This window comes from Microtus pennsylvanicus, chromosome X (genome assembly GCF_037038515.1).
Source record: "Microtus pennsylvanicus isolate mMicPen1 chromosome X, mMicPen1.hap1, whole genome shotgun sequence".
Taxonomy (NCBI): domain Eukaryota; kingdom Metazoa; phylum Chordata; class Mammalia; order Rodentia; family Cricetidae; genus Microtus; species Microtus pennsylvanicus.
Window position 1 is genome coordinate 36,044,957 of NC_134601.1, and position 27,138 is coordinate 36,072,094.

General features: G+C 40.3%; 1 long non-coding RNA gene across 1 annotated transcript in view; it reads right to left on the reverse strand.

The window, feature by feature from the left end:
• Window positions 1-8,534: 8,534 nt before the first annotated feature.
• The window catches only part of LOC142840959 (uncharacterized), a 59,954-nt gene continuing 41,350 nt past the window's right edge, over window positions 8,535-27,138 (reverse strand). Inside the window, exon 4 of the long non-coding RNA XR_012908991.1 lies at window positions 8,535-8,923. This is a non-coding gene — a long non-coding RNA (uncharacterized LOC142840959). The remainder of the gene's footprint in view (window positions 8,924-27,138) is intronic.

Consider the following 27,138-nt stretch of genomic DNA (forward strand, 5'->3'; position numbering starts at 1 on the left):
TGTCTGGGACGGTGATCTGTAAGTTTTTTACCCTTTAAATAAATACCACCCTATTAATCATAATTCCAAACTAGTGTGGCATTGTTTGCGACTTATGCCTTTAGATGTTCTTAATTCGTTGTGAAGGAAGTCAACTGCCAAGTTATGAGCTAGAGTCATTACATAGAGAACCCCATATGATGAGGAACTGATGCTTCTTGTCAATAGTCATAAAGAAACAAAACAACAAACAAAGAAGAAACAAAAAGTCCCTACATCCTCCTAACAAACAGGTTAAATTAGTTTGGAAAAAGTTTCTTCCTTTCTTACTTGGGGTTTATATTGCTATGATAAAACACAGTGACCAAAAGCGGGTTGAGGAAGAATGTTTGATGTACACTTCAACATCTACTCCATCCTTGAAGGAAGTCTGGGGAAGAACTCAAACCAGGACAGAAACCTGGAAGCAGGAACTGAAGCAGGAGCCATGTAGGAGTGTTTCTTACTGGATTGCTCATCAGGACTTGCTTAGCCTGCTTTCTTATATATCCCAGGACCACCAGACTAAGGATGGTACCAATCACAATGGGCTGGGCCCTCTCCATCAATTACTAGTCAAGAAAATGCCAGACAGAAGGATAATTTGGTGGCATTTTCTTAATTGAAGATCTCTACTTTCAGACAACACTAGTTTGTGACAAGTTGACAGAAAACTAGCCAGCATACTCCCCAGGTTGAACTATCAGATCAGCCCCTATGCCATGGCCTGTGTCTTAATTATGATTCTGAGCTAAAGACAACCAACTAAGTCATGCTCAAATTCCTGACCCACAGACATTATACAATAATAAATGTTGTCTTAAGTAGTTTTGGGGGTTAATACTTTTGAAGCAATAGCTAGAGCTTCAATAATTTAATGAGCTGAAATGCCTTTCACTTAGCAACAGTTTTTAATTATGTACCAGCAAAAGAGTAAGGAAATATTTCAGTAATTTCTGAACTAGATGCACTTTAATGTGAACAAGATACACAAATACAAAATGGACTAGACAAAGCTTTTTTCAATAGAACATTGAATTGTATAGGCAGGAATGATTACAAAGCAAACAACCATTTCTGCTAGTCCTGAGTTACCTAGATTAAATTCTAGTTAAATGCTCAAGTGCCTCAGGCTTACTCCAGAGCTACCATTGCAGATAAAATAGAGGGATGGGCCTACAAAGCCACGGTTTCACACAAGTCCCACTCTTCCAGGCTAATCCAGTGTCCATCAAGTCTGGTAGTTTCTTTTGGAGGGGAGACATTTATATAGGCAACTCTTGTAAAGTCTGCCTGGGCATCAGCCTTCTTCCCTTGTGAGTTCACTCCAACATTGTTGAATCAGAGTCCCAGAGGACAAGCCAGCCAATCTGTAGTTTTAAAGCTGCTCAGTTAGTTATGAAGAAATTCTCGGTTAACAATCCAGACTTTGCCAGTAAATATCACTGAATCATTTTGCCCACTCGTTCTGTCCAAAAGCACTCACTCGGGAGGCAGCGCCTGTACTAAGCATCCCAGATATTATCGATGGGCAGTTGGCAACTCACAGCTCTGGTCACATGAACTGAAAAAAAAAAAGAACAAGAGGCTGCACTGAGAGAAAAGGGCCCTTGGGCTATGACTGATGGACTTCAATGATAGCAGGGTAGGAGTAAAGTGCAGAAAAAAATGTTGTCCACAGCTCACCATCCAGAAGAGTCCCACCACTCAGGCCACATGGAGCCTTGGCTGAACCAAGAAACATGTGATGATCAGCATCTAGCAATCAGTGTCCTCAAGGGTGTCCTCATGGGTGTCCTGATGGAGTGTGTGTGTCAAGAATTTGGGGCTGTGATTTAGCTCCCAACCTTTTATTTTTCTGCTGTATTCAAGTGGCTAGGCTGATAGGATCTGTGAGAGCAAGAGTACAACGCACTGTTTCTGTAGACTTGCCACGGGCAAATCCTAAGATAACTCAAACACGCATGGACTTCTGAGCTTCCTGTCTCCCACTCCAGCATGCCCTGCTGGAGTACATCAGCACAACTGGAAACACATGTGGATGCAATACTGCCACTCTAAGACATACACACCTCTTACGTACATTTTAGACAGGAGGAAGCTAAGGCTCAAAGAGACTGAGTGGCTGGCATTGTGTCTAGCCTGAAACTCATCAGGTAGACCAAGCTGGGCCTGAACAAACTCATGGAGATGCCCCCTTTCTTGTTCCCCCAGTTCTGGGATTAAAGTTATACACTGCCATGGCTTACAGATATCCTCAGTATTGAAGCCCCAGTCCCTTTAGGCAGTTTTACTAGACTCAGGTGTAATCAGGAGAAGATAATTGCCTTATCTTCTGCATACTCTCAACATCGTTTTCTAGGAAAAAATCCTGAAACTGTAATCAGGTCTGGGAATAAGTATTGGCTGGGTTTTTGTAGCAAGTACATAAAGAACAACACAGAGAGTAAGTTCACTCAAAGACTTTTAAGCCATAGTCATGTGGCAATACACAGATTAATAGAATTGGGTTCAATAAAGTTGTAAGAATTAGCCAATAAGCAATTAGAGCTAATGGGCCAAGCATTATTTTAGGGAATCTAGTTTCTGTGTGGTTATTTTGTGTGTAAGCTAGCCAGGCAGCCAGGACAAACAAAGGGACCCTCTCTTCATGTCACAATTGGCATTTTCAACATGGTCAACTAACTCCATGTGAAACCTAAGAGGGCTTTATAAAGGAATTCTAGGAGATAAAATATATAGAGTTTAACACAGCTTTTTGCTGTTTGCTGTTTGCGTACTGCAGAGAGATTTTCCTTGCAAATCAGCCACAGCAGAAAAAAAGTGGTGGTTTTTAAATGCCAGCTTTCTGAGCTATGCTCCTAGTGTGACCTCTGACTCTTGCAGGAAACAGAGCATTTTCATGGGGTTTGTGAACAGATTGCTCGGGCTTGCTTGATAGCAACATGGACCAGCTATGTGCCTGGATGTTGGTCAGTGTGCGTGGCTCAGAAATGCAAGCAGTTCTGCCATGCTGGACTGTGCACAGCTAACAGGAACTTCTGCATTTACCATAATAACAGTGCAGCTTTACGTTGTGTGGACAGGCATACAGGTTACCGTATTTCCCATACTAATGGCGCAACTTATGTTTTAAACAAGCACTTAGCATTTTAAAAGTGCAAAGTAAAAGTGTTCCTGGGCAGTTACAGACAATGCAATAAGGACAGATTCAGACATAAAAGACCTAAGAATGGGTCACAGTGTAGGACAAATGTATGTAGGCTTGGGAGAGAGAAGAAAAACAGTATAGAGAGTCATAAAATAAAGCTAAAGCTAGAAAAGGGTAAAGTATTTAAAGAAACAGTGTAAAGTAATAGGGTAAAAACAAGCCAGGTAAAAATGGAAAACTCACAGAGAGTCTGGATTCTGTATATTATTGTATTTCTTTTGAATTTTTTGACTGTGAAGGAGCTAAGTACAGAGAGAAATTTCATTGTATGGGCAGCTAAGCTAATCCAACATGAATATTATAAAGGTGTCTTGACTTCAGAATTTGAGTGGAAGGATATGGTGCTTTGGAAATGAGGTTCTTCTTTTGTTTTACAGAAGATGAGAACCTATTCATTGCTTCTAGACCAATATGTTGTTACAGACCATGCCCCCATGAAAGGTTGCTGTGAACACCCTCAAAAATTACTTTTTTCACTGCTGACTGAGATGAACCTACTACACAGGATACACCATGAAAGACCTGACTAACAGCACCCCATAGAGCAGGAAGAAGTTCAGAGAGAAGAAACTGTACTCATACTCCAAAATATTATTTATAACTGTTTGTTTACATTTAAAGGGGCATATGATATAGGTATGAATTTTGCATTGGTATAGATCTTGCTTTATTGATAAAAATTTAAGGTCAATTTTGTTATATCTATATGTATTTCTGATCTTGATTAAGGTATTGTGATTATGTAGCTCATGTAAAATTGTAATGCATAATTAAAAATATAGGTTAATAGAGAGTCATGTTTAATAGTCATACTTGTAGTTAGTCAAATTTTATAAATATAGCGATTTATATTTCAGTTAGTTATTCTTCAAATCTTTCAGAGACCTTCAGAATATGGCATTTAAATGTTTTAAAAAATTTAGGACTTTTCATGACAGTGAGGCATATCTTCTCTTGGCAGCAGCTAGCTACTTTGAAAGGAAGATGGACATCGAAAAGGCTCCCTAGCCATTTTGGCAAGAAACTTCTCTTGCCTGGACTGCCTCACTAAACATTCATTACCCACAGACAAATGACTGCTGAACTTGTCTAAAGGTGAGATGGACCTTCAGGGTTCCTATTTCATGAAAGAGTCTGTGAGATATTCTTCAGGACACAGAAGAAAGTGACTGAACTGTCTTTGAAATTTCCTACTTCATGGAAAAGTCTGCTTGGTGCAGGAAAATTGTCTATATTTTGTCAATTATGTTTCAAATGAACACTGATTGGCCAGTAGCCAGGCAGGAAGTTTAGGTGGGACAACCAGACAATGGGTAGAAGCAGGTCAATGAGAACAGGAGAATTCTGAAAAGGAGGAAGCCCATTCCTCTCCAGTCTTGTCCCAATCACAGAAGAAGGAAGATATGATTGCCCTGTTGAAAATAGTATATCACCATGTGACTAACATAGATAAGAATAATGGGTTAATATAAGTTATAAGTGTTAATAAGAAGCCTGAGCTAATGGGCCAAACAGATTATCATTAATATAGACCTCTGTGTGATTTCTTTGGGACTTAATGACTGTGGGAATTGGGCAAGACAGAAAACCCCAGACAATATCTTCTGGATACTATGGGCCAGTAGGCTGAAGATGGATACCCCAATAGTACAGAAGAACTTTGGGTGACTGTATAGGCAGTGAGATGTCTCTGTCAATTCTAGAGTTTTGGAAGTTGCTTACAATGCACTTCCTGTTTACATGGGTAACATTCTATCTTTCTGGAGCCTTTTTTGGAGTTGAAGAATTTATAATTATATTTATAACGTTCCTTAGTTATGATTAAAGAGAAAATAGATGTAAATATATTAACTCTAATTCTTCCTTGATAACTGTTAACTTTAACATAGTAAAATTACATAAAACAAAAGTTAAAGCCTTTTTTTTTAAATAGAAAAAGAGTAATAGTGTAGCATGTTCTTCTGTTCATGTGTTGCTTTCCTTAGGTAAATGAATAAAGAAACTGCTTTTAGACTGATACGGCAGAACTTAGGTAGGCAGAGAAGAAAGAACTGAATGCAGGGACGAAGAGCAGAGTAGCAGACGCCATGGATCTCCTGCTTGAGATGGACACTGGATAGAATCTTGCCAGTAGGCAACAGTCATGTGGCAATACTCAGAATAATAGAAATAGCTTAAATAAAGTATAAGAATTAGCCAATAAGAAATTAGAGCTAATGGGCAAAGCAGTGTTTTAATGAATGCAGTTTTTCTGTGGAAATTTTGGGTGTAAGCTTGCCGCAATTCCCTAGATGGTGGTTATTTTCAGTTGGACGAGAAGGCTTATATCTAGTGCCTTAATAACTGATCCTGGTTTTTTCCACATTTCTCACACTTGATGCTCAGGTATTTATGGCCTGAAGTGAAGCAGAAAGTCCCAGGAAACACCCTAGATTCTTGTTGGAAGAAGTAGCTATAGGAACTTATAAGGCTATTTGGTGTCCAAAAAATGGCCTGCTAATCCCAGTGGAAGTATTTCTAGAATTTTAGGATTGTTCTCAGATAGCTTCTGGGGTGAGGATGTGTGATAGATATTTTCTCTTGTAGGCTCAATTTACTTTGTGATTAACTAGGAGAAATATCTGTGTATGTCTGTGACAGCATTGTCAGTGAAGGTTAACTAAGAAAGGAAGATGCACCTTGAAAGTAAGTGGTACCATTCCAGGACCTTGGGTCTTCACTGAAGAAAAAAGGCAAAGGGAAAAGAAGAAGAAGAAGAAGGAGAAGGAGAAGGAGAAGAAGAAAGCAAAGAAAGAAAAACTTAACTAAGCAATGGAACTCATCTCTCCCTGTTCCTTAGTGGACCAATGTGACTAGCCACTACTGATCCTGCGACTGTGATTTCCCTGCCATGATGGACCATAAACTCTCACTTCTTCTGTATGTTGCTTTTGAGAGATATTTTGTCACAACATTGAAAAAAGAAACTAATATGGTGCTACAAGCAAGTACTACTTTTAAAGAGGAGAAAAAGACATAGATGGATCCCTTGTTAAACGGTATATAGTTTCTGGCCTGTTTTGGTCCTCAGTCCAAGACCTGTTTTGATGTAGGAGGGTCTTTGTCCCAGCAAGCTTTACACCCGAAATAATTACAAGTAAAATGTATTCATTTAAACATGGCCTGGCCCATTAGCTCTAGCCTTTTACTGACTAACTCTCACATCTTGCTTTAACCCATATCTAGTAATCTATGTATCACCACAGTCAGGCAGCTGCCATGAAGCTCCAGCCTGAAATGGACATAGGTTAGAATCTTCACAGTAAGCTAATGGGCCAGGAAGTATTTAAATGAATTCAATTTGTATGTTATTTCTGGTGTGAAGCTAGCCATGTGGGAGCTGGGCGGGATGGAAAGCAGGCAAGCTTGCCTCATCACTACATTGTTTGTAAGCAAAATAATAGACATTAAAGAGACTCAGGATACATAAGAATGCACGTCTGCTTTCATAAGTCTACAGTTCAGGTGAGGACAATGCTAACAAGTCTTAGTGAAAGCAAGTGCTTTGATCATTGGTACCACATGTTTTCTACTTTGTTGGATAAAGGCTACCTGTCCTCACAGTGTGACAAACATTGTCATGCCTACATTCTTTCATTAGATTTATGGGATTATGGGACTTGGTTCTATGACCTTCTGTTTTTGATTAAAGTTTTAAGACTCCTAAGAGACCAGCTTCAGTTTTCACAGAATGAAACTCAAAGCTAAATTGATAGATAAATATATAAAGAGCCTACTATGGCTGTGCTCCCTGCTCCAGCTTCCTAGCATAAAGGCTCCAGCCTCCATCATGGGGTTGTGGCCTTTTTCTCCTTTTGTCCTCACTCATTGATTTTCCTTGTCCTTTTCTCTTTCTCCTTGGTAGTGGATCCTCATTATCACCAAACAAAGCCCTTGGTTTGCCCAAAGAAGCTTTGAATACTTGGCTCCAGTCATCAAGACCAGGGTTTCAGCAGAGAATACCAATTGCACCCTGGTGCTGCCAATTCCAATCAACCCAATACACACAAAGAACACTTATAATACTCTCTCACTCAATTAGCAGCCCAAATACTCAAATACCTAAAGTATCCTTAACACCCTTCACCATTTACCCTGAAAACACACTCCATATGTCCTCAAGATTCAGCTCACCTCTGCATGTGAGTTTTCCAGATGTGAAGTATGTCACCATCACTGCTCCATGCTTCGGGTATTATTATGGTTAAAATATGCAGTGTTCTCCATAGACCTGGGCATTGACTGCTTGGTCCCAAGGTCATGGCACCAGTTAGAATGCTCTGCATTGGCATATGTCTAGAATTTATGGAGACAAGGACTGTGAAGTGAAATCTCAAAGCTGTGAGCTAAAATAAAGGTATTTCTTCTTGCAGTTATTCTCTTATATATATGGATCACAGCAAAACCAAAAGGAACTAATCCAGGAATCCTGTAGGCTGCTAACTCATTTTGGAGGAAAATCTGTGAGATTGTGCATTGCTTAGTAGGGTGAATTTCCCAGCAGGGAGCCCCTAATGAAGCAAGGACTGAAGCTAAGGGTGAAGGCAGAGATATTAGAAATCCCACAATGCTTTATATTCTGGTAATTAGGCACCTTTTGGAATAAATTCAGAGACTTTTTTCACATAAGTTTTACATTTTTTACTTGGTTTATGTGGTGAAAATATCTATTCTAATAATGATATTTTCCCTCTGCATTAAAATCCTTGTAGGAGAAACTCTGGAAGTCAATATGAACAGGATATAACTAAGATTTGGGTTCGCCCTATCCACATATGCCTCCTGTAATTTTTCCTCAACTATTGTCAGTTCCTTTTCTGCTTTAGCTGTTAATTCTCTGGGACTATTCAAATCTTTATCACCATGTAAGGTTTTTTTTTTTTAAATGAACTATTAGATCAGGTGTTATCCAAACACCTGGACCTAGACTGGAAATGGCTCCTAACAATCATTAAAAGTCATTAAAAGTCCATAAACAGTCTCTCTTAATCTGTGCCTTTTGTGTTCTAATTTTCTGTAAACCTATTCTGTAACCTATTCTGTAACCGAGGTAATTAACATAATCTCCTCTTTGAATCTTCTGAGGAGCAATTTTATTATTTTTTATTTTTTTAACTTTCTTTTTGTTTTATTGAGAAAAAAACGATTTCTGCCTCCTCCCAGCCTCCCACTCCTCCCCCCCACTCTTCTCCCCGTCCCCCCACTCCTCTCCCTCTCCCCCCACTCCTCTCCCCCTCCCTCTCAAGTCTGAAGAGCAGTCAGGGTTCCTTGCCCTGTGGAAAGTCCAAAGTCCTCCCCCCTCCATCCTGGTCTAGGAAGGTGAACATCCAAACTGGCTAGGCTCCCACACAGCCAGAACATGAAGTAGGATCAAAACCCAGTGCCATTGTCCTTGGCTTCTCAGCAGCCCTCATTGTCCGCCATATTCAGAGCGTTCGGTTTTATCCCCTGCTTTTTCAGTCACAGTCCAGCTGGCCTTGGTGAGCTCCCAATAGATCAGCCCCACTGTCTCCATGGGTGGGTGGACCCCTCTTGGTCCTGACTTCCTTGCTCATCTTCTCCCTCCTTCTGTTCCTCATTGGGACTTTGGGATCTCAGTCCAGTACTCCAGGGTGGGTCTCTGTCTCTATCTCCATCCATCGCCAGATGAAGGTTCTATGGTGATATGCAAAATATTCATCAGTATGGCTATAGGATAGGATCATTTCAGGTTCCCTATCTTCAGCTGCCCCAGGAACTAACTGGGGACCTCGCCTTGGGCACCTGGAAGCCCCTCTAAGTCCAAGACTCTTCCCAACTCTAATATGGCTCCCTTAATTAAGATATGTGCTTCCCTGCTCCCCTATCGAACCTTCCTTTATCCCAAACAGAGAAGTCGACCAATGGAATTGTATAGAAGACCCAGATTTTAACCCACAAACCTATGAACACCTCATTTTTGATAAAGGAGTTAAAAGTATACAATGGAAGGAAGAAAGCATCTTCAACAAATGGTGCTGGCACAACTGGATGTCAACCTGTAGAAGAATGAAAATTGACCCATATCTATCTCCATGCACAAAACTCAAGTCCAAATGGATCAAAGACCTCAATATCAGTCCAAGCACACTGAACCTAATAGAAAAGAAATTGGGAGGTACCCTACAACAGATGGGCACAGGCGATCTCTTCCTAGGTATAACCCCAGCAGCACAGACATTAAGGGCAACATTGAATAAATGAGACCTACTGAAACTGAGAAGCTTCTGTAAAGCAAAGAACACTGTCACTAGGACAAAAAGGCAACCCACTGACTGGGAGAAGATCTTCACCAACCCCGCAACAGACAAAGGTCTGATCTCCAAAATATATAAAGAACTCAAGAAACTAGACTTTAAAATGCTAATTAACCCAATTAAAAAATGGTGCACTGATCTGAACAGAGAATTCTCAACAGAAGAATTTCAAATGGCCAAAAGACACTTAAGGTCATGCTCAACCTCCTTAGCGATCAGGGAAATGCAAATCAAAACAACTTGGAGATATCATCTTACACCTTTCAGATTAGCTAAAATCAAAAACACAAATGATAGCCTCTGCTGGAGAGGTTGTGGAGGAAGGGGTACCCTCATCAATTGCTGGTGGGAATGCAAACTTGTGCAACCACTTTGGAAATCAGTGTTTCGGTTTCTCAGAAAATTCGGGATCAACCTACCCCTGGACCCAGCAATACCACTCTTGGGAATATACCCAAGAGATGCCCGAACATCTGACAAGGGCATTTGTTCAACTATGTTCATAGCAGCATTATTTGTAATAGCCAGAACCTGGAAACAACCTAGATGTCCTTCAATGGAAGAATGGATGAAGAAAGTGTGGAATATATACACATTAGAGTACTACTCAGCGGTAAAAAACAATGACTTCTCAAATTTTATATGCAAATGGATGGAAATAGAAAATACTATCCTGAGTGAGGTCACCCAGACCCAAAAAGATGAACATGGGATGTACTCACTCATAATTGGTTTCTAGCCTTAAATAAAGGTCAGTGAGTCTATAATTGGATATCTTAAAGAAGCTAAGTAAGAAGGTGAACCCAAAGAAAATCACATAGCTATCCTCCTGGATAGGGGAAGTAGACAAGATTGCCAGGCAAAAAATCGGGATCTTAAGGGTGGAGAGGAGGGGGGTAAGGGGAGATGGGGAGAGAAAAGTGAGGAGCAATTTTAAATCCACATTTAGGCAAGACTTTCTTTACTTCTTCAAATATCCTTTTTAAAGTACTTTTATTTGAAGCAGATAACAAAATGTCATCCAAGCAATGGTAAATTATAGACTCAGGAAATTGCTCACAAATTGTTTCCAATGGCTGACTTACAAAATATTGGCACAATGTAGGACTATTGAGCATCCCCTGTGGGAGGATAGTCCATTGGTATCTCCTATTAGGCTGAGAATTAATATAAGTAGGCACTGTGAAGACAAATTTTTCTCTATCCTTTTCTTGTAAAGATATAGTGAAAAAAAACAATCTTTCAATTCAATAATTATAAGAGGCCATCATTTTGGTAATAGAGAAGGCAAAGGAATTCCAGATTGTAGAAGACCCATAGATGGAATTACCTTGTTGACAGCTCTTAGATCTGTCACCATTCTCCATTTACCAGATATCTTTTTTACAACAAACACAGGAGAATTAAAAGTGCTGGTTGATTCTTCAATATGGTGAGCATGTAATCGCTCTCATACCAGCTGTTCCAAAGCCTATAATTTAGCTTCAGCTAGAGGCCACTGCTTGATCCATATTGGCTTCTTAGTTAACCATTCTAAAGGATTGCTAATTGCTGTATGTCATTCCAGGATGATGTATTATTCCTAGAAATTCGTTCCCTACAATTCCTTTTCAGATGTCCTAATTTACCACAATTAAAACATTTTTCAGTTTAATATCTCCTCATTGTCTTTGAAAATCGTTTCTCCTACCCAAGATATATCATTATAGCCAAACATGTCAACATTCATCCTATGCCAAATTCATTCGTCCATCGGTTCTTATCTAGACCTTAAAGGCCCAATTCTCTTTTTACATTCTAAGTTTGCATTTTCAAAAGCCAGAGATTTAAGAATTATTCGTCTATCTTCTGGGTCTTTCAATCCTATTTGCAGAGTCTTAATTAATCTTTGCAAAAAGTCAGTAAAAGTTTCTTTCTGTTTCTGCCTAATCCTGGTATATGATTGCAACCTTTTCCCTAGTTCTTGTATCCTATCCCAAGCATTCGAGGCTGCTTTGTGGCATAGGGACAATATGTGGATCTGTATATGCTCCTACACCAAGAATTTGATCTTGCGAAACTTCTACACCTTTTGCTCTTCCTTGCTGTTCCATGTGGTTAGATTCTTCTCTGAAATAAATTCCAAACATCAAGGAATTCCATCATCCAATACTGCGGACACTATCTGAGAGAAATCATGGGGCCTATCTCTGACATTAGAAGCCCAAGTCCTTATCATTTCCTTAACAAATGCAGAGTGCAAGCCATAATTAACGGGAGCTCATGTCATTTTAGATCATTCATTCCCATTGGTGTCCATCTACCTTCTTTGACTCCCTTTAAACCTTTAGAAGTTGATGCTTTCTCAGAGTAAATTACAGGGTATGATGGTAAAACCTTGGGTAAACCAGTTCTGACAGCTGGTGGTGACATTGTATCCTGTCCTTCTGCCTTCTTATTCTGTTCACTAGCTCTAATAATTTCCTCAATCATTTCAAATCTTTTTATCATTGTCTCTCTTAAAGCCTGAATCTCCTGGCCTGCATATGTTTCTAGTGATTTCACTAAGGTAACAGTTTTTTGGTCCCCATTCTATACCTGTGATTCCAAGGTTTTAATGTTTCCTTCAAAGATAACATGTACTCCTTGAACTTTTCTTGGATATCGTGTAGATTGCCATCGTGGAGGTACATTCTGTCTGTTAACTTATCAAAATTTTGTGTTAACTTCTGAATATCAAATTCAACAGTATGAACTCTTTTATGTAACTTCCTAGTACCCTTGGATATGAAGTCAATTTTGCTTATCATGGTATCCACTTGTTCAGACAACCTCTGATTTTTAATCATTTTAATCCTTTCAACTAGCTATCCATTATTAGTCTGTAAAGATTGTACCATTCTGTAGTAATAGGGAGCGGCGGCGGGGTTGCGTCCCCAAACACCCCAGCCGCCTGCCCGGCTCGGCTAGCTTATGCCCCGAAATAATTACACAGACACTGTATTCTTTTCATCACTGCTTGGCCCTTAGCTCTGGCCCTTACTGGCTAATTCTGATATCCCAATCAACCCATCTCTACCCAATTAAATGTAATTAAATCAATTCCATGCATGGAACCAGAAACCCAGAATCCAGAGGTAGAGAAGAGCAACCTGAAGCTGTGTATGCCTCCATGTGACAAAGAGTCATCCCGAGTGGTTGCGGCATTTGACAACCACTTGTACTCTGACTTTCACTGCTTAAGCGTTGCACTGGGGGGGGGGGGGTTTAAAAACTGCTCATAAAAGAACAGACCAAGCAGGCAGAGAATGTCTGGGCCTATGGAGTCCAGGAGGCATGGAGTTTAAATCCACATGTGGGGGCAAATGATAGGGTGTGTGGACACTTGAAGCCAATCCAAGGCATGTAAAGAGAAAATATGAAGACTTGAAGCAAGAAAAGCCACTGCGTGATATTCTATATTGAATTGATGGCTCCACACACAGGCTTCAAGTGAGGGATTATAAGTAGTGTATGATTAAGGGTTGGGGAAGGAATTCTATAAGCTCAGGGATCATTTGAAAAAAAAGAGGGATACTGGGATAATAGATTGGTACTTGTTGGTACTTGTGAGTTATTGTTTTGAGACAAATATATTGGTATCAATTCTTATAGATACAAAGTTAAATTATATTGAATATAGTATGTATACATGTTTCTACCTCTGTTTAAAACATTTTTTATGTATTGACATATATTGTATTGATATATATATATATATTGTATAAATTTGCCATGTTGCAGTGTACATTTCTACCTCTGATTAAGATACTTATATATTATTTGTGTATTGATATATATTTACCATACTGCAATGTATATTTGTACATTGTTTATATTTGGAGGTCATTGTCCTCATTTGTTTCACAGTCGTTTATTGTCTTAGTCTTTAAGTTAGATAGGTATTGAGTATTATATAGATCAATAGTATTCTGAGTTTGTCATTTATAATTAGACTAATCAGGTTATTTAGATACATAGAGATTATACTCAGTATAGATAGATAATCTTCAACCTCTTCAAAGAGCTGTAGAAAATCGCCTTTAATCTAACTCAGAGTTTCATGATAGTGAATCACAATTGCTCCTGGCAACACCACTCTATTCCCGAGACACTCCACCTGGAGCCTTTCTTTTTGGCAGAACTGGCCTTTGGGCAAAGAAATGCCCATACCTCAACCACTGACAGAGATACAGAGCGTGCATCAATGGATAAAACAGGACTGTCATATCCTGCCAAGACAGGGTAAGATAGTTTTGAAAAGTTGCTTGCCTTTAAAAATGTTATGTCAGTTATATTAGGCCTTAGCCGTAGTTAGTTTCATCAACGCTACAAACGTGACTTTGGGTGATTGTCCAGGTAGCTAGTTGTGTCTGTGATTAGTTGCATGTTTTGGAAGTTGTTGTACTGAACTTCCTAATTACCCAGGTAACATTATTTCCCTTCTCAGATCTTCGATGGAGTTGAAGACTATATAAATGTTGTTACATTTCTCTCATGACTTGGCCAAGTTATTTATTATACAAGACCTAACCTAGTTAGAATAGGATATTTGTACTTATTGTATATAATTTCATAGTAGGTTTAGAACTCTCTTACTTAAACAAACGGGGGAGATATTTTGGGAGGTCCTTCTGCTCCTCCAGCCACTAGCCGATGAGATACCAGCCCATTGGGTGATGTGGGAGTGATTTCTTATCAATAAAGAAACTGCCTAGACCCCTTTGATAGGCCAAGCCTTAGGTAGGCGGAGAAAACAGAACAGAATGCTGGGAGAAAGAAGCTGAGTCAGGGAGTCGCCCTGGTTCTCCCACTCCAGACAGATGCACGTTGAGATCATTCCTGGTAAGCCAGCTCGTGGGCTACAGCAGATTATTAGAAATGGGCTAGTCCAGGTGCGAGAGCTAGCCTAGAAGAGGCTAGATAGAAGTAGGCCAAGCGGTGTTTAAAAGAATACAGTTTCCGTGCAATTATTTTGGGGCATAACCTAGAGCTAGCCATGTGGGCGGCCGGGTGCCAGGGACACAGCCCCGCAGCCCTTGTTTCAACAGAGTGGCACCCTACGTGATGGACTAAATCCACTTAAAAACCTGAGAAGGCTTAAAAATAAGGGAGAAAGAGTTTAATACAGATTTTTGCTGTTTGTTGGTGGCGTGCTGTAGAGAGATTTCCTGATTCGGCAACAGCAGCAGAAAAAAAAGCTGCGTCATTTTAAAGCGCAACTTCTTGGGGGTTTAAAGCATTTCAATGGCTTTTATGGGACTGGATGTTTGAGTTCCTGCTTGGGATCGGAAGGAGAGTGCTCTGAGACCCTGCCTATGGCTCAGCACTCCCCGCCTGCACCTGGGCAGATGGCCAAATCAGGCTTAGGCAGGCAGAAGAGCACAGCAGATTCCCGCCGCCATACATGTTTTCAGACTACGCAGTGCTCTGCGTGTCAGATTTGGATGTAACTTGGATGAAAAGAGTTTCTGTGCTGCACGCTCAGTCTCAGAATTAAACTGCTGAGTGCGGCTCCAATGTGGACTTGCTGTGTGCCTGGAACTGTGCGCAGCTCAGGGGCACCAATAGATCTGAGGCAGGAGCAACTGCTCCTTGCTGAACTGTGCTGGGTGGCAGGAACTACCGTAATTACCATAAAAAACAGCGCAGTTAAGGTTTCAATTGGGCAGGACACAGGCGGTACTGTATTACCTGTACATGGTGCAACTTAAGTTTTTAAGAACTGCTTAACATTTTAAGAAATGCTCCTGGATAGTAAAAAATGTTACAGATTCACAATAAAACAGATTCAGACATAAAAGACCACACTGTTGGATGAATGTATGTAGGCTTGAGAGAGAGAAGAAAAAGAATATAGAGATAAAGTTAATAGTTTAAAAAAAAAGGTAAAGTCTTTAAACATACAGAGTACAGATAGTTAAGAGATTAAAAGAAATAAAGAAAAATAAGCCACATAAAAATGGAAAATTCACAGAGAGTCTGGATTATGTACATTGTGTTTTCTTTAAAATTTTTGACTGTGAAGGAGCTAAGTACAGAGAGACACTTCATTATATGGGCTGCCAAGTGGAACCAGAACGGATATCATGAGGGTATGACTTCAGAATTTGGGTCTAAGGATATGATGCTTTGGAGAGAGTCTTCTTTTGTTTTCACAGAGGATGAGACTCTATGGATTTTTTCTATCCCAGTTTGGTATGATAGACCACGCCCTCCTGAAAGGTTGATGTGAACACCCTCAAAAAATTACTTCACTCAACTGCCAACTGAGATGACCCTGACACACAGGTTATACCATAAAAGACCTGAATAACGACGCCCCCATTCAGCACGAAGCAGTTTGGAGAGAAAAAACTGCGCCCATGTTCCCAAAATATTGTTTATAAATGTTCTCTTACATTTAAAGGGGGGAAATTATATAGGTATGAATAATTTGGATTGGTATGGATTTTAAGGTCAATTTTGTTATATGTATATGTATTTCTTGATCTTGATTAAGGTATTGTGATTATGTAGTTCATTTAAAAATGTACTGTACAATTAAGAAATATAGGTTGTTGATGGATAATCATAAATAATTGTCAAGTTTGTAGTCATGTTACTTAGATTTTCTAGATACATATATATATATATTTCAGATAGGCATTCTTCATATCTCTCAAAGGCTGCAGAATATGGCATTTAAAATATTTTAATAACTTAGGACTCTTTATGACAATGAGACACGTCTGCTCCTGGCAGCACCAGCTACTTTAAGAAGAAGATGGGCATCGAAGAGGATCCTTTTGGAGTTTGATAGCCTGGACTGTTGCATAAACTGGACAAAGAGAACCTGCAGAGAGAGGACTGCTGAACTTGCCTAAAGGTGAGATGGTCTTTCAGGATTCCTGACTCATGAAAGAGTCTGCGAGACATTCTGCAGGACACAGCAGAAAGTGACTGAACTGTCTTTGGAATTTCCTGCTTGATGAAAATGTCTGCTGGATACTATGGGCCTGAAGGCTGAAGATGGATGCCCCAACGGTACAAAAGAACTTTGGGTGACTGTCCAGGCAGCAAGATGTCTTTGTCATTTCTAGAGTTTGAAGTTTCTTAGTTCTTGTTTACTTAGGTAATATTATATCCTTCTGGAGTCTTTGATGGACTTGAAGAATGGATAGGTAGTTATAGTTTTCCATTGTTATGATAAAAGATAAAGTAGATATAAATATTGTAACTAACTTTTACTTGATAACTGTTTTGTTATATGTAATTTTACTATGTTAAAGTTAAAGCCTTTCTTTTTTGTTTAAACAGAATAAGGGGAAATGATGTGGGAGTGATTTCTTATCAATAAAGAAACTGCCTAGACCCCTTTGATAGGCCAAGCCTTAGGTAGGCGGAGAAAACAGAAAAGAATGCTGGGAGAAAGAAGCTGAGTCAGGGAGTCGCCATGGTTCTCCCACCCCAGACAGATGCACGTTGAGATCATTCCTGGTAAGCCAGCTCGTGGGCTACAGCAGATTATTAGAAATGGGCTAGTCCAGGTGCGAGAGCTAGCCTAGAAGAGGCTAGATAGAAGTGGGCCAAGCGGTGTTTAAAAGAATACAGTTTCTGTGTAATTATTTTGGGGCATAACCTAGAGCTAGCCATGTGGGCGGCCGGGTGCCGGGGACGCAGCCCCGCCGCCCTTGTTTCAACAATTGGGGCGTGGTCTCTCTCTTTAAAAAAGCAGCCACTTCCCTTCTAGCTCTCTCTTACTTGCTGCTCTGCTTCTGGCAACTAGACTCCCACCCTGATTGCGCAGAGGGCTGTTGTCTAGGATGGTGATCTGTAAGTTTTTTCCCCTTTAAATAAATAACCATTCTATTAACCATAATTCCAAACTGGTGTGGGATTGTTTGTGACTTAAGCCTTTGCCTTCAGGAAGATATGATAGAGAAAGATTATAGAGAAATAGATGATAAAGAGATGATAGAGAAAGATGATAGAGAAAGAGATGGTGGAGAAAAAGATGATAGCGAAAGAGATGAAAGAGAGATGTTAGAGAAAGATGATAGAGAAAGAAATGATATAGAAAAAGATGATATAGAAAGAGATGGTGCAGGGAGAGATGATAGAGAAAGCGATGACAGAAAGAAAAAGAGGAAGAGGTGATAGAGAGCTAATAGAGAAGAGATGATAGAGAAAATGATGATAGGAAAAGAGATGATCGAGAAAAAGATGACAGAGAGATCATAAGGGAAGAGATGATAAAGAATGAGATAATAGAGAAAGATATGATAGAGGAAATGATGATATAGAAAGAGATGATAGAGAGGTGAGAGAGATAGATGATAGGGGAATAGATGATAGGGAAAGAGATGATAGAGAAAGATGATAGAAGAAATGATGCAGAAAGAGATGAGAGAGAAAGAGATGACAGAGGAAGAGATGATAGAGAAGGAAATGATAGAGAGGTGAGATAGAAAGAGATGATACAGAAAGAGATAATACAGGAAGAGATGATAGATAAAGACAATAGAAAAATACTAGAGGAAGAGATGATAGAGAAAGATGTTAGAGAAAGAGATGATAGAGAAAAAGGAGATAGAGAAAGCGATGACAGAGAAAGAGATGAATATAGAGGAAGAGATGATAGAAGTGATAATAGAGAGGTGATAGAGAAAGAGATGATAGAGAAAGATGCTAGAGAAAAGATGTAGAGAAAAAGATGATAGAGAAAGAGATAATAGAGAAAAAGATTATAGTGGAAGAAATGTTAGAAAAAGATATTATAGAGAAAGAGATGACAGAAAGATAACAGCAGAAGAAATGATAGAGAAAGTGATGAAGGTAGAGGAAGAGATGATAAAGTGATGGAGGTAGAGGAAGAGATGATAGAGAAAGAGATTGTAGAGAAAAAGATGATAGAGAAAGAATGAAAGAAAACTGATAGAGAAAGCGATAATAAAGAAAGAGATTATAGATAAACATGATAGAGGAAGAAACGATAGAGGAAAAGATGATAGAGAAAGAGATGAAAGAGAGATAATAAAGGAAGAGATGATAAAGAGATGATAGAGAAAGATAATAGAGATAGAGAAGATAGAGATGATAGAGAATGAGATGACAGAAAGATAATAGAGAAAGACAGGATAGAGAGATGATAGAGAAAGTGATGATAGATTAGAGAAAGTAGTTATGGAGGATAGATGATAGAGAAAGAAATAATAGAGAGATGTTAGAGAAAGACATGATAGAGAGAGAGATGACAGAGAGGTTATAAAGGAAGAGATATTAAAGAAAGAGATAATAGAGCAAGATATGATAGAGTAAGAAGTGATAAAGAGTTGATAGAGAAAGAGATGGTAAAGGAAGAGGTGTTGAAGAAAAATGATAGAGAAAAAGATGATAGAAAAAGAACAGAAATATAATAAAGGAAGAGATGATAGAGAGATGATAGAGAAAGAGATGATAGACTAGAGAAAGAAATTATGGAGGATAGAGATGATAGAGAAAGAAATCATAGAGAGATGATAAAGAGATAATAGAAAAAGAGATGACAGAAATGATAAAGGAAGAGTTGATAAATTCTGAGATGATAGAGAAAAAGATGATAGAGGAAGAGATGATAAAGAAAGGGAATATAGAGAAAGAGGTGATAGAGTAAGAGATGATAGAGAAAGAGATGATAGATAAAGTGATAGTAGAGAAAGAGAAGTAGAGAAATAGATGATAGAGAAAGAGATGAAGATAGAGGAAGAGGATGTCAACCTGTAGAAGAATGAAAATAGACCCATATCTATCACCGTGCACAAAACTCAAGTCCAAATGGATTAAAGACCTCAATATCAGCCCGAAAACACTGAATCTGATAGAAGACAAAGTGGGCAATACCCTACAACAGATGGGCACAGGCGATCGCTTCTTAGGTATAACCCCAGAAGCACAGACATTAAGGGCAACATTGAATAAATGGGACCTACTAAAACTGAGAAGCTTCTGTAAAGCAAAGGACACTGTCACTAAGACACAAAGGCAACCCACTGACTGGGAGAAGATCTTCACCAACCCCGCAACAGACAAAGGTCTGATCTCCAAAATATATAGAGAACTCAAGAAACTAGACTTTAAAATGCTAATTAACCCAATTAAAAAATGGGGCGCTGAACTGAACAGAGAATTCTCAACAGAAGAAGTTCAAATGGCCAAAAGGCACTTAAGGTCATGCTCAACCTCCTTAGCGATCAGGGAAATGCAAATCAAAACAACTTTGAGATATCATCTTACACCTGTAAGATTGGCTAAAGTCAAAAACACCAAGGATAGCCTTTGCTGGAGAGGCTGTGGAGGAAGGGGTACCCTCATCCATTGCTGGTGGGAATGCAATCTTGTGCAACCACTATGGAAGTCAGTGTTTCGGTTTCTCAGGAAATTCGGGATCAACCTACCCCTGGACCCAGCAATACCACTCTTGGGAATTTACCCAAGAGATGTTCTATCACAGGTCAAAAGCATTTGTTCAACTATGTTCATAGCAGTATTATTTGTAATAGCCAGAACCTGGAAACAACCTAGATGTCCTTCAATGGAAGAATGGATGAAGAAAGTATGGAATATATACACACTAGAGTACTACGCTGCGGTAAAAAACAATGACTTCTCGAATTTTGCATGCAAATGGATGGAAATAGAAAACACTATCCTGAGTGAGGTATCCCAGACCCAAAAAGATGAACATGGGATGTACTCACTCATAATTGGTTTCTAGCCATAAATAGGGCTCACGGAGTCTACAATAGGCGAATCTAAAGAAGCTAAGTAAGAAGGTGAACCCAAGGAAAAACATATAGTTATCCTCTTGGATAAGGGAAGTAGACAAAATTGCCGGGGAGATAAGTGGGATCTTGGGGGTGGGGTGGGATGAGGGTTAGGGGAGATGGGGAGAGAAAAGGTAGAAGGGAAGGAGGGGGGACTTGGGGAAACAGGAGGATCGGGATAAAGGAAGGTTGGATAGGGGAGCACGGAACCACAATTCTTAGTTAAGGGACCCACTTTAGGGTGGGCAGGAGACTTGACTCTAGAGGGGCTCCCAGGTGCCCAAGCTGAGGTCCCCAGTTAGTTCCCTGGGCAGCTGAGGATAGGGAACCTGAAATGACCCTACCCTAGAGCAATACTGACGAATATATTGCATATCACCATAGAACCTTCATCTGGTGATGGATGGAGATAGAGACAGAGACCCACACTGGAGCACTGGACTGAGCTCCCAAGGTCCCAATGAGGAGCAGAAAGAGTGAGAACATGAGCAAAGATGTCGGGACCACGAGGAGTGCACCCACCCACTGAGACAGTGGAGATGATCTACTGGGAGCTCACCAAGGCCAGCTAGACTGTTACCAGAAAAAGCATGGGATAAAACTGGACTCTCAGAACATGGCGAACAATGAGGGCTGATGAGACGCCAAGGACATTGGCACGCGGTTTTGATCCTACGCAATGTGCTGGCTTGGTGGGAGCCTAGCCAGTCTGGATGTTCACCTTCCTAGATATGGATGGAGGGGGGAGGACCTAGGACTTACCACAGGGCAGGGAACCCTGACAGCTCTTTGGACTGGAAAGGGAGGGGGAGAGGAGTGGGGGGAAGGGGAGAGGGGTGGGAGGAGGGGGAGGGAAGTGGGAGGCTGGTGGGAGGAGGTGGAAATTTGTTTTTTTTCTTTTCTTTATCCTCCTTTTATCAATAAAAAAAAAGAAAAAAAAGAGTATGCTTATATTGTATGGATACATCTATCATATCACAATGTACATTTCTACCTCTGGTACTATTTATGTAATAACATTGTTTACATTTGATAAGTAATGACATTGTTTACAGGTGAAGATCATTGTCTTCATACATTGCACAATTGTTTATTCTCTTAGTTTTCAAATTAGATAGGTATTGAGAATTATATGTTTGTCATATTATTTTTAGGTTAATCAGGTCTTTTAGATACATAGAGATTATTTTCAGTATAGATAGTATAATCTTCAGCCTCTTTGAAGAGCTGTAGAAAATGGCCTTTAATCTAACCTAGAATTCTGTGCCATCGAGACACAATTTACTCCTGGCAACACCACTCTACTCCCGAGAGAACGTTGAGCACCAAATACACTCCACTGGGAGCTTGTCTTCTTGGCAGAACTGGCCTTTGGGTTAAGAAAAACCCATACCTCAACTACTGACTAAGATATAAAACAGGATTGTCTTATCTTGCCAAGACAGGGTAGGATAATCCTAAGAAAGTTCCTTGCATTTGAGAATGGTATGTCAGTTATGTTAGGCCTTAGCCAAAGTTGGTTGTCTCAATATTACAAACGAGATTTTGGGTGATTGCCCAGGCAGTCAGTTGTCTCTGTCATTTGTTGCACATCTTGGATATCTCTCATTTGTTAAGTAATATTTACTTCCTTCTCAGATCTTTGATGGAGTTGAAGATTATTTAATTGTAGTTCCTCTCTAGCAAAACTTTAGTTCTCAATATTGTTTGTTATATTTGTCATTTGTTATTATTGTTTATAGTTATATTTGGTTTAGTTGTGTCTTATTTAGACAAAAGGGGGAGATGTAGGGTTAAGACTACCCCTTTTGGGGGCGGGGTTTGCCTCGGGCAAATGCCTGCCAATAAATGGGCGCGCGCAGAAGCGGCTCGCTCTCTTGCCCTCCGTACCTGTGCTACGCTGGAACTTTGGTTCTGTAAGTTTATCATTAAAGTGGTAAATATTCTTTGAAAAAAAAAAGATAGAGGAAGAGATGATATAGAAAGAGTTGATAGAGAAAGAGGTGATAGAGACTGGGACAGATGGAGAGTTTCCCACAGGCTCTCTGACAGAAGACAAATAGCTAAGATTTATTTGGGCAGGTTGAGATGTTTCCAGATTATCGGAGAAACAATGTAAAGGACCAAGTTCTCCTTGAGGAGATGTAAAAGGACACAGAGTTCCTGGTGCACACACGAAGAGTTCCAGAGGCAATCCAAAATATAGCAAAGGTTCAGAAAGTTGGAATATTTCCTGAGAACGATGGGAAGATATTCCAGTACCTGTAGGAGAGGACAAAGATCCTAATGTGCTCTTTTCAGGTTGGGAAGGCTTCAGAAATCCTGGGACAGATGTTGGATACTCTAGAGAATTTTGCACAGACTGAGAAGTTTTCTGAGGGATTTGGGATAAAGCAGGATGTTTCCTAGTTCCCTGATTACACAGCAATGCCGCTAGAGTTCCTTGTGCAGACACAAATAAGTCCAAAGACCCTTGGGGAAATAAAGAAGGGTCCACAGGCCCTTCTGCAGCCTGAGATACTCCCAGAGAACTCTGACCAGATTGCAAAGATCCTACTAGTGTCTGTGTATTTTGGATAGACCTCAGAGGTTCTGTTGTTGATGGAAAAGGTCCTACACTTTGTTTTACAAATGTTAAATTTCTCATTGTGCCTTTGGCAGATAAGAGAAACTGCCCCGTGCCCTGGGAAGCAGAAGACTCTAGAGTCCCTTGTGTAGATTTGGACATTATCAGAGTTCCTTCTGAAGATGGGCAAGTTCCCACAGTCGTTTCAACAGAACAAGAAGATGGTGGAATTGTTTGTGTTGATGACAGGAGAACCAGATGCCCTGGTACAGATGGGAATGTTCCTCTAGTCACTTGGGTAAATGGGAAAATTGTATATGGCTCTGTAACTGCTTTAGAATGTGCAGAAAGTTGTAGAGTCCCTTCAGCAAATTGAGCTGAATGCAGCATTTCCTAGGGGGACATAACATGTTTCAGATGCCCTTGGGAAGGTTAGTAAGGAATCTAGATTCCCTTGGCCAGCAGGGAAAGATTCTTCTGATCCTTTGATAAAAGTTAAATGTCCTCTAGGCACTAGAGGTGGTGGCAAAGCTTCTATAGTCCTTGTAGCAGACTGAGAAGTTTCCATACCCTCTCCCCCACATGACAAATGCCCCAAGGTATTCTGGGAATATTGATGTTGTCTCAAAACCTTTGAAGAATATACTGAGTGTTGTGAAGACTGTTGACTAGATGACAAAGAACTTAGGACAGGCAAAGTTTCCTCTCTAGCTGTGGAGAGTTCCTTAGGCACTTTAGAAGATAGCAAAGGTGCTAGAGTCCATGCATTAGAAAAAAAGATATTCCTGAGCACCTGGATCAGATGGCAAATGTTCTATGTGCCCTAGTGAAGACAAAAAAGATCCTTGAGGTTTCTGGCTAGATTGAAAAAGTCCTGTAGTCCTTGGGGAAGATGCTAAATCTTAGACAGTATGTTGGGACAATGGAGAAAATCTTGGGAGCTACTTGGGAAGAAGTGGCATGTGTCAATGTACTTTGCACAGATGGCACAGTTCCTACAATTCCCTGTGTGGGAGTAGATAGTTTTAGAGACCGTTGGACAGATAGGGAAGTCCCTAGATCCCCTTGGTCAGTTGAACAAGAACCTAGAGTTCCTTATGTAGATAAAGAAATTATCAGTGGCTTTTGGGCATGTGGAGAAAATCCTAATACCTTATGGGAACTTTGATTCGTCCCTGACTTAGAAGCTGGATGTCCTGTGTGGGCTTTACCAAACTGGGTTTTGTAAAAAGAGAAGTTTTCTCAGGAACTTGAATAGTTGGTGAAGGAATCAGAGTTTCCTGCCCTGACATGAGCAGGAGGGAGAACATAAGCAATGAAGTCAGGACCGCGAGAGGTGAACCCACCCACTGAGACAGTGGGGCTGATCTATTGGGAGCTCACCAAGGCCAGCTGGACTGGGTCTGAAAAAGCATGGGATAAAACAAGGCTCTCTGAACATGGCAGACAATGAGTGCTGATTAGAAGCCAAGGACAATGACACTGGGTTTTGATGTAACTGCATGAACTGGCTTTGTGGGAGTTTAGCCAGTTTGAATGCTCAAATTCCTAGACCTGGATGAATGGGGGAGGACCTTGGACTTCCCACAGGGCAGGGAACCCTGACTGCTCTTTGGACTGGAAAGGGAGGGGGAGAGGAGTGGGGGGAGGTGGAGAGGAGTGGGGGAGGGGTAGAAGAGTGTAGTAATAGGGGCGGCAGGGCTGCGTCCCCAACACCCCATCCGCCTGCTCCGGCTAGCTTATGCCCCAAAATAATTACACAGACACTGTATTCATTTAAACACTGCTTTGGCCCATTCCTATCTAGACTCTTCTAGGCTAATTCTCACATCCCGATCAACCCATCTCTAATAATCTGTGAGCACCGGTCTTACCGGGAAGATTCTAGTCTAAGTCCATCCTGGGTCGGAGCTTCATTGCTTGCATCTGCCTGGGAGCAGGGCATGGAGTCTCTCTGAAGCGTCTGCTCCGGAGAGGAGAGCTGCGGAGTCTGCCCTCACTTCCTCTTCCTCCCAGCGTTCTGTTCTGTTTACTCCACCCACCTAAGGGTGGGCCTATCCAATGGGCCTAGCAGTTTCTTTATTGCTTAGCCAATGAAATCAACAGATTGATATATGACACTCCCACATCAGAAGAGTGGGGGGAGGGGGAGGGAAATGGGACGCGGGGAGGAGGCAGAATTTTTTTCAACAATAATAATAATAAATTTAAAAATAAATTTTTTCAAAGTTTAAAAACAGCAAAAAAAGAAGTAACTCAGAGGTCACAGCGTGTAACAGTTCTGTTGGTCAGCTCAGGGTTAATGGTGTACTGCACCTAGGTGAATACTTTTAGGCTCCATCTTTCAGTTCCAGCTCATGTGGGTATAAGTAAGGCATTCTCTAGTAAACGGTGCCCTTTTGTGTGGTCAGGGGTGTCTGTACGTGTTCTCTGATGGATGAGAGCAGTTTGTGAGAACTATCCGAAAGTGGCAGTACCGTCATTCTCATTGGTCACACTGTCATTTCTCGGAACTCAGAGCTGGCTGCTCAACACAGACATATGTCCCTGCAAACAACCTCTCCCCCACCACACACATACTCTCCCTGGAAGCTCCATTTCTAACCTCAGAGCAGCTGCCTCCAGGAGGCCTCTTAGTGCTTAGAAGAGTAGGATCCCTATTGTACATGAAAAGCATTTTTCAAATGAACATGGTATATCACCTCATGTCTCGACAATTCCATCGTCCATGGATACCAGGGAAGGGACTGTTCCTAGGTGCCAGGGCTGGAGTCAGTCAAGACAATGGAGGAGGTGGAGGCAGAGTATAAATCGATAAGTAGATTCATAGATAGAGATAACTGACTAGGTTTGTACTGGGCACCTAGTCTCTGTCTCATTTCTTGAACATAATCTCTCATCTACAGTAGTATCTTTTAAATATATATATATATATATATATGATGTCTTAGGAGAACGTGAGTGTGCAGAAAATATAAGTGTCAATATAAAAACCTTTTTAGTGTCTGTGAACTCAAATATGAAACCTCTGAATCATGTCACAATTTTGTCTTCTAGTTTGATGAGAAATCATATTGCTTTCAATCATGCATGACTAAAAATACATCCCAACATAAAGTAAGATATGATTTCCTTTAATTCATAACTTCACCAACATTTATAGTTGATTCTCATTTAAATTTTAGTGGTACATTCAGCATATGCATATGGTTTGTCATCATTGTAGGGAAATGTGGTACAGTAGTGGTGTTGGGATATCCTGAAGCCAGGATACACTTAGAGCCACAATAGGAGAGTTCTGGAGGGGAAGAGCTACAATAGGACAGTTCTGGAGGGGTGGAGCCACAATAGGACAGTTCTAGAGGGGGTAGAGCCTCAATAGGACAGCTCTGGGGTGGGAATGTCACAATCATATAGCTCTAGAGGATGGAGCTGCAATAGGACAGCTCAGCCCTGGAGGAAAGGTGTCCTATCAGGAAGCCAAGTTACCTACAGAGTGAGTTCCAAGACAGCCAAAGATACACAAAGAAACTGTCTCAAAAAACCAAAAATTAAAAATAAAAGAAATAGGTTTTAAAATAAAGTCACATGAAGACAAAAATACTCAAAGAATCTCGATACTGTATGTTTTCCTGTTGTCTTTGAATTGTTTGATGGCTGAGGAAGGAACACCAAGTGCTAAAAAAGTAGTTGATTATAAATCCTCTTGAATTAATCCAACCTATGTATTTTGAAAATGCCTTGATTTCAAAATTTAAATCAAAATATATGTTACTTGGGAGAAAAAGTTTTGCTATTGTTTCCACAGAAAACGGGATGGTGTGGATTCATTCTGGGTTAAGAAAAATCAGGTTTGGTTAAGTAAGGCTCCCTGAGAAATGTCCTATAGGAATGGATGGCCCAGATGTTTTTAGTTCTACATCTAGAACAGCATCAAGACTGCTGGCTGAGCTGATCAAGCCTCACTGAATATTCCAGTCAGGTCTTGACCATAATTATAAAATTTATTTAGATCCCCATAAGATTATCTGCACCCCAATCAGCAGGAAGTAGCTTATAAAACTATGTCCACATTCCCCTCAAATGGATTATGGATGTTTGTCTTTGCTTCGATTGTTGGTTACAAGTTGTTATAGATAATGGTAAGCAAAATAGCTAAAAAAAAGGGGGGGTTGGATTCAAAGTTTTTGTTTTTTAAAAAAGGGGGAAGTGCTATGGAATAATGGT